Below are 8,832 nucleotides of genomic sequence, written 5' to 3' on the forward strand. Positions count from 1 at the left end.
CCACGTGGACGCTCGTTAGGATGCGTAAGGGATTCTGGGGGTTCAACTTTCCTGGGGATTCGACCTTTTCCCCCCCTGGGTTAATTGTGGTTGTTAGGTTAGGTGGGGTTAATGGGTTGGGGTTTTTCGTTGTTGGTGTGTAGTTGTGTGTTGTTCTGTTATCATGTTGTGTGCATGTGTTGTCGCCACCGTTATTGAAAGTGTTACGGCCGTTGAATGGGTACGTGTGTTTTCGTGTAATAATTAATTGCTTGTGTTAATAAAAGCAGTGCCTGGTCGTGCGGTGTATGGGGCGCGGATCTGCAGTTAACTGAACCTGGACTCCCTCCCCATTACCGCCCTGGGTCGCCAAGTTATCACAGAACTGCACCACCCACTCCGTCCTGTAGATGGCGGCACATTCACTAAGTTTCCACCATGGCGAAATGTTATTTTTGATATGCTTTAGAATTCTTATTAACTGATGCAATATATTTGCGTAATCTATGTTGCATATATATCTTGAATTTCCCCTTGGGGATCAATACAAGTATCTATCTATCTCATTTATCTATCTATAATCCATATTTTGTCATAGATATTTGCATCGTCAATATATTGACTTTAATTGTCATGATTATAGTACTTACAATAAATTAACCAACATTTGAACTATTTTATAGGCCTACTTCTATTTTGAAATATTTGTTGTGCTCTGAAATTGTATCTTTATAGTTTTAAGAGCCTTGCTGCTATTATGTTACTATAAGTAAATATAAAGACTTTCAACTGCTCTCATATAATCATGTTTAAACTAATACACTTAGGCCTACTTCCTCTATTACAAAATGGAATAAGTATTTATAATGATGGTAGCATATGAACAACACTAGTTTAATCTTAATCTTTAATTCTACTTTTTTGACCATAGTAAGAAATAGCAAGAAATACCTCTATATTTATGCTAAGCTTAATATTTTTAGCTTAGCGTAGCAGGTAATACAAATAGTTATTATAACATAAAGTGTATCCACCATAGACTGTGACAAAAGATAGCCCTATCAACATTTCAAACCATCTCCTTTACTCTGACTGAAAAGTGTCTTGATCTTAGTTAGGGTTAGTGAGGGTTAGTTAGGGTTAGTTAGGGTTAGTGAGGGTTAGTGAGGGTTAGTGAGGGTTAGTTAGGGTTAGTGAGGGTTAGTGAGGGTTAGTGAGGGTTAGTTAGGGTTAGTTAGGGTTAGTGAGGGTTAGTGAGGGTTAGTTAGGATTAGTTAGGGTTAGTTAGGATTGTCTGAAGCCTGTTTCTGAAGCAGTGAGACGCGGCCCGCCCTGACGCCAGGCGTGTAAAGGAGATGTTTCTGTGTGTTGCTGACCCCCCCGTGGGTCTCATGTTCCCTTTTGTCCACACGTTGATATCTCATATCTCTAGTTATGGCCATGGGGCCTCTCCTCACACTCACACTTCTTCTTCTGGACGGCGTGGGTCGTGGAGACCACTGGATCTCATCGGTTTTAGGAGGACATGGCCTACAACTGTCCAACGTCACCAGTCTGTTAAACATTGAAAGCACGTCCCCTAGGACGACCTACTGGTACATGAGTCCACACACCTCGACCAGCATGTCATCAATCTATTCTACGACGTCTAGAATGGGGCCTGGGCCCGCTGAGACTACCCATGAGCCTCTTGGGTTCCACTCCTCTGTGTCCCCGCCGCCACAGAGCAGCTCAGCTCCACCGCCGGGCGGAGGATGACATCACAGTAAAACACGGCAGGTTGCCTCAACAAAAGGAGTAGAAATAGTTATTTTACTTTGTCAACATTCCCAATAGATTCAGCAACCTCATCACACACACACACACACACACACACACACAGTGTCGTGGTGGTTCGTGTGAACGTCATATTATTATTAAAATAGTTAGTTAGTTAGTTAGTAGCTAGTTATTATTAAAATAGTTAGTCATGGAGCAGCTCCATAACCTTTAGACACCATTACAAGGCCGATCATTTGACACATTTGAAATGAACGTTCCCTTCGTAGTGTGTGGAAGAAGCTCTCGATGACACCACACACCTCCCTCCCTCTCTGAAACCACTGAGCTCTTATAATTACCTGGAGAACAGGTGTCTCCAGTCAGAGAGGGAGAGTCCGCTGTCTGTCAGTCGCACCGCGCCGACACGACGGCGCCTTGAACGGATAAAGTTGGGATTTTAACTAATTTAAGCTGATTTAATAAGGTGTTGATTGTTGTCTTCACACGGGAGGGCACAACATGCGGGGACGTTTTAATCGTAAGGACACTTACTGGGAAGCTGACGTGGGCCTACCCACAGCGGTGGAGGTGGTCTCCCCAGGCGAGCTGTCCCCTCTACCCGGGGGGTACACCGGCTCGGAGGGGCCGGACCCCCCCGTGTCTGCTCACGGCCTGTCAGGGTCCGGTCACACGGGCTTGGACCACCGTCACCAGAAAAGTAAGTTCGCAACGATGACTTATTATCCAAATATGAGACACATTTAATATGTATAGACATGCAGGTCGCATCAGGGTCAGTGATATTTTGAGTTGTAGTTATTTCACAGGTACGGAACTTTGCAACCTATTACTTGCCTGAAATTACCAAAAAGAGATGTGTTGACGTGCGGGTGTTCTTCTCCTGGCAGGGCAGTCCACCGCTAGGGACGCTCAGCTCTCCAACGATCTCATAGGAGACGGGCAAACGTTCACTAATTACTTTCTTCAATCTTGTTTTGATTGTAGGCTTAATTCAATGGATTTTCAAAGAACATAACCCGTAAAGAAAATACTGAATTTGTAGATTTGTGTGTGACAAATGGCCCATGGGCATATGGCCCCAACTGGGTGATACACTACTTTAATAGAGGCCTATTTAGTGTTCGTATGTAGACCGCTTTTGATAAAGCCTTAACATTAGCACTATTTAACCATTTGGGTGGTCCTGGTTCTCACGGAGTGTAATCCCAGTTGTATATATATCACAAGGACAACTGACCCTTTTAAAAAGGGGTTAGGCTGGTACATTAATTCCCATGAATGGGTTTTCTGTATTTGTAGTTGTTTGTGACTGAGGTCGATTCTTTAACCGACCACGGCCTCACGGCGTGTATGATGTGGTTGAGTATTGTCTGTGTACCCTCCTCCTCACTGAGTATTGTCTGTGTACTCTCCTCCTCACTGAGTATTGTCTGTGTACTCTCCTCCTCACTGAGTATTGTCTGTGTACCCTCCTCCTCACTGAGTATTGTCTGTGTACTCTCCTCCTCACTGAGTATTGTCTGTGTACCCTCCTCCTCTCTGAGTATTGTCTGTGTACCCTCCTCCTCACTGAGTATTGTCTGTGTACTCTCCTCCTCACTGAGTATTGTCTGTGTACCCTCCTCCTCTCTGAGTATTGTCTGTGTACTCTCCTCCTCACTGAGTATTGTCTGTGTACTCTCCTCCTCTCTGAGTATTGTCTGTGTACTCTCCTCCTCTCTGAGTATTGTCTGTCCCCTCCCCCCCAGGCCCCTCCTGCTCTGACTACGACCTTGGGAAGCGGTACCTCGGGGTGAGGGTGAAGATGCCAGTGAAGGACATGCTGAGGAACATCCGCCTGGCCCAGGGCTGTGACCCCCAGGAGCTGCAGGTCCTCCCCTCCTATTCCCTTATTCCCTTATTCCCTTATTCCCTCATCCAGGGGCTTCTTTATACACTATAAGTGCTTTGGGGGATGTAGGTGTGAGTGAATTACCTACCAATAATGTTTACAAAATGCACTAAAACGTCCCCCCTAAGTGACGGAGCTAGAGAGGGGATGGGTGTGTGGTGAGTCCAGAGCCCCCCCACGGTGGACGCCTGGAGGGGGGGCTGGGGGGCTGCTTGTGTTGGCTGACTGCTCTTATTCATGCAGTGTATGTTTTTGTTTTGTGTGTTTGTCCTCACAGGAGAAGAGTCTCAAAAGATCTAAAGGTAAGGAAAATCCCCCAGCACCAGCAGACACCAGAGACACCAGAGACACCAGAGACACCAGCAGACACCAGAGACACCAGCAGACACCAGAGACACCAGAGACACCAGAGACACCAGCAGACACCAGCAGACACCAGAGACACCAGAGACACCAGCAGACACCAGAGACACCAGAGACACCAGCAGACACCAGAGACACCAGCAGACACCAGAGACACCAGAGACACCAGAGACACCAGCAGACACCAGAGACACCAGAGACACCAGCAGACACCAGAGACACCAGCAGACACCAGCAGACACCAGAGACACCAGCAGACACCAGAGACACCAGAGACACCAGAGACACCAGAGACACCAGAGACACCAGCAGACACCAGAGACACCAGAGACACCAGAGACACCAGCAGACACCAGAGACACCAGCAGACACCAGAGACACCAGCAGACACCAGCAGACACCAGAGACACCAGCAGACACCAGAGACACCAGAGACACCAGAGACACCAGCAGACACCAGAGACACCAGAGACACCAGAGACACCAGCAGACACCAGAGACACCAGCAGACACCAGAGACACCAGCAGACACCAGAGACACCAGAGACACCAGAGACACCAGCAGACACCAGCAGACACCAGAGACACCAGCAGACACCAGAGACACCAGAGACACCAGAGACACCAGCAGACACCAGAGACACCAGAGACACCAGCAGACACCAGAGACACCAGCAGACACCAGAGACACCAGCAGACACCAGAGACACCAGAGACACCAGAGACACCAGAGACACCAGCAGACACCAGAGACACCAGCAGACACCAGCAGACACCAGAGACACCAGAGACACCAGCAGACACCAGAGACACCAGCAGACACCAGAGACACCAGCAGACACCAGAGACACCAGAGACACCAGAGACACCAGCAGACACCAGAGACACCAGAGACACCAGAGACACCAGCAGACACCAGAGACACCAGAGACACCAGAGACACCAGCAGACACCAGAGACACCAGAGACACCAGAGACACCAGCAGACACCAGAGACACCAGCAGACACCAGAGACACCAGCAGACACCAGCAGACACCAGAGACACCAGCAGACACCAGAGACACCAGCAGACACTGTTTCATGCAATTGTTTGCATCAGGATAGGTCATTTATTTATATATATATATATATATATATATTATATGACCAAAGTCAGAATATCATTTCAATATATGGCATAATACATATGCTGCTCTATTCAGAAAATGTTTCATCATTATTTGTTTGAACTGAGGCCACCTTTGAAACGTTTTAAGATGATGAATTGGATGCAGTGTGAAAACCTCTCAATACATAATTATTCTATATTATTATATTATTATTATTATTATTATTATTATTATTATTATTATATGATATGATATTATATTATATTATTATATTTATTCATATTTATTCTACAGGTGAGAAGAAACGAGTGAATACTTGCAGAGAGCGTCGTTCCAACAAGGTGAACCCATAACTCAACACATAGAGAACCCATAACTCAACACACAGAGGAGAACCCATAACTCAACACACAGAGAACCCATAACTCAACACATAGAGAACCCATAACTCAACACATAGAGAACCCATAACTCAACACATAGAGAACCCATAACTCAACACATAGAGAACCCATAACTCAACACACAGAGAACCCATAACTCAACACATAGAGAACCCATAACTCAACACATAGAGAACCCATAACTCAACACATAGAGAACCCATAACTCAACACACAGAGAACCCATAACTCAACACACAGAGGAGAACCCATAACTCAACACATAGAGAACCCATAACTCAACACACAGAGAACCCATAACTCAACACACAGAGAACCCATAACTCAACACACAGAGAACCCATAACTCAACACATAGAGAACCCATAACTCAACACACAGAGAACCCATAACTCAACACATAGAGAACCCATCACCTGTAAGCGGCGTCAGTGGACCGGGCGGAGGCTGAACGTGCGGTCTTGTTCCCCCAGAGGAAGCGGCCCAATAAGAGCCTGGAGGAGCTGGCTATCATCGTGGAGGTTCTGGAGGAGGACCTCAAGCTGGGCAACACGTACAGCTCCCTCCGGCCCCCCGCCGCCGCCAGCCCCTCCCCCGCCTTCCGGCTGTCCTTCGGGCCCCCGGAGCCCGGCAGCCCCCCCTGGAGCCCCGCGCCGCCGCGCCACGGCCGGGCGTCCTGCGGCAGCCCCGAGTGGGGGCCCCAGAGCAGCTGCGGCTCGGCCTGCGACCCCCACAGCCCCTCCCGCGACAGCATGAGCGACGGCGGCTCCAGCGACGGTCTCTCCCGGTACCTCCCTCCGTCCCGGCGCTGCGTGGCCGGTTACCACAGCGCTGACGACAGCGACGGCATGACCCCCAGCCCCGGGTACGCCCCCAGCCCCGGGTACGCCCCCAGCCCCGGGTACGCCCCCAGCCCCGGGTACGCGGCGGCCCGCTCCTCCCCGCCTCCCCCCCCCAGCCCGGAGCTGGCCCCCCTCGGCTACGACCCGTTCAGGGACCACGGGTTGGGAAGCCCCGGCGACGCCAGCGGTGGCGTGAGGGGCGAGTGGCGGGGCTCTGGGGGCGGCGGGCAGAGCAGCGGGGCCTACTTCATCAGTCAGCTGCAGAGGGAGGAGAGGGAGCTGGAGGACGTGGGTGACGGCACCCTGCTGGCCACAGACGGGCAGGGCCGGATGTGAGTATGGATTCAGGCTCTTGACCTTCACCTCCACCCATTAACACGTCCTGACCCTTCATAAGTAGAGGAACTGAATAATGTAAACAGTGTTTCTAGTCATTATCGGGACATTATTTGTCATTATGGGGTGAGATTGTTGAAACTGCCACAATGTCTCTCATGGGACACGGGGGAGAGCAAAGTTGAGACTAGTGTAGAATACGGTATATTTATGTTTTTGTAAGGTTTACATCACTACAACTCTCTTGAGTACTCTCAAAATGGGTATCACCAACAAAATTTCCCATAATGCATTCTGATGTGCAAGCCCTATATACACACCTTGTCTAAATGAAAGTATTAATTAGTTATTTAGTTAGTTATGGTAGACACTGAAAAGCAGGTAATCATAAAGTCAGCTATGGTAATAAAGGTTACCAAAATCTTTGATGGGATCTACCCCATTTGGGATTATTAATTCATGAGTATTGTGACGTTTAGAGGTATTTAATTATCACCAGACGGCTCCCTCTACACAGAACAGAAACAGAAGTAAAGGTCCAGCCGGGACAATGGTCTCACAAACAACATCCCTCATTCGTTATTCACATCCAGGTACATATGAAGCAGTGGAGAGGACATCATAATGTAGAAAGATACCAATGAGGTGTCACTTGTTCATACTTGATTATCACATACCATGATGATATGGCCGTGGCTGGCTAATAACAACCTTCAGCCTTAATTATTCGATTATTAATTATATATATATATATTACTTTGTTTAAGAATGCTCGACTCTGATTGGCTGGGAGGAGGGCATTAACCTGGCAGGTTGCCCGCTGACTGAGCGCAGCGTCATCAAATAGTAGATCAATACGCCGCTTGGATTTTTTCTTTCTATCACAGAAATTTCAAACATGAGGTCCATTGTAAAAATAAACCTAAAAAAGTTTCTAAAATGTGTCAGAATTCTATCGGAGGGTCAGTCGATACATAGTTTTGCAAGCGATACAATGTAGCAACTAGGTTATTAAACTAGTGATCAGATGCAGCCTTGTGTGGTTGCTAACTAATTAGCTACAGCTGAGCTAACGTTATTCACCGCAGTTCTAAAGGGGACTACTTTTTGAGGGAGATGAACTCAAACAGTGTACATTTAATAAGCACGCAATACGAATAAGAAAAAGCATAATTATTTAAGTATTTGAATTGTTTAATATGTTGGCAAGCAAGAAGTAGAATAAACGGGATAATCACCTCAAGGCAGGGCAGTAAACAGTTTGATATCGTGGAAGGTTACGGTGGTAAGCCGGCCACGAGCCGGGCGTATCAAACAATTTATTTCCCTGCCTTGAGGTGATTATCCCTTACATATATATATATATATATATATATATATATATATATATATATATATATATATATAAAATTATTATTAGTATCCCGTTCTTACTTAATTTTCCCCATCCATCTTGTGTGATAGAACATGGGATTAAAAGGCTTTGCTGTCAGATTGTTTATTAGTGTACTCCTGCCCTCTGAAGACCTTCATCACAGTCTCCCTCACTCACAAACTCAAAGTCAAGGTTGGTAGTGAGCAGGAGAGTGTAGAGTCAGTCAAGATCTTGTTTTACTGTATCGTCCAAAACTATGAAGGGAATCAGAATGAGGCCTTTAAACCAGCCCAGACCTGTTCTCACTCCCCCTGCTTGTTGTTGCTCTGCCTTGCGCTGCCTTGCTCCAGGGCTCTGCACACAGTGGCCTGTCTGGGGAAGAGGGCTCAGGGATACGCCATTGCCAAGCGAATGGCGACCATCCACTGTCTGGACCTCAAGGACTCTGAGGGAATGGTACAGTAGATAAGAATCAAGTTATATGTTGTGTGGTCTGTGGCCAGGTGTACAAGTATACTGTTGCGTTCTGTTGTACCAGCTCCACTAGCTTACAGATGGCTTTCATTAAGACGGAGGCGTCGATGCACCAAGGAGGGTGTCCTGTGTTAGCAGGAGTTAGAGCCTTGTTACGCTGCCGTTGCTTCCTGTCCTAATGGCCAGCGGGTCTCTCTCCCAGACGGCCCTCCACCTGGCAGCCCGCCACAACCAGCACCTGATGGTGGCCGACCTCATCGGCCTGGGAGCCAACG

The sequence above is a fragment of the Micromesistius poutassou genome (genome assembly GCF_964030765.1).
Source record: "Micromesistius poutassou genome assembly, chromosome: 4".
Lineage (NCBI taxonomy): Eukaryota > Metazoa > Chordata > Actinopteri > Gadiformes > Gadidae > Micromesistius > Micromesistius poutassou.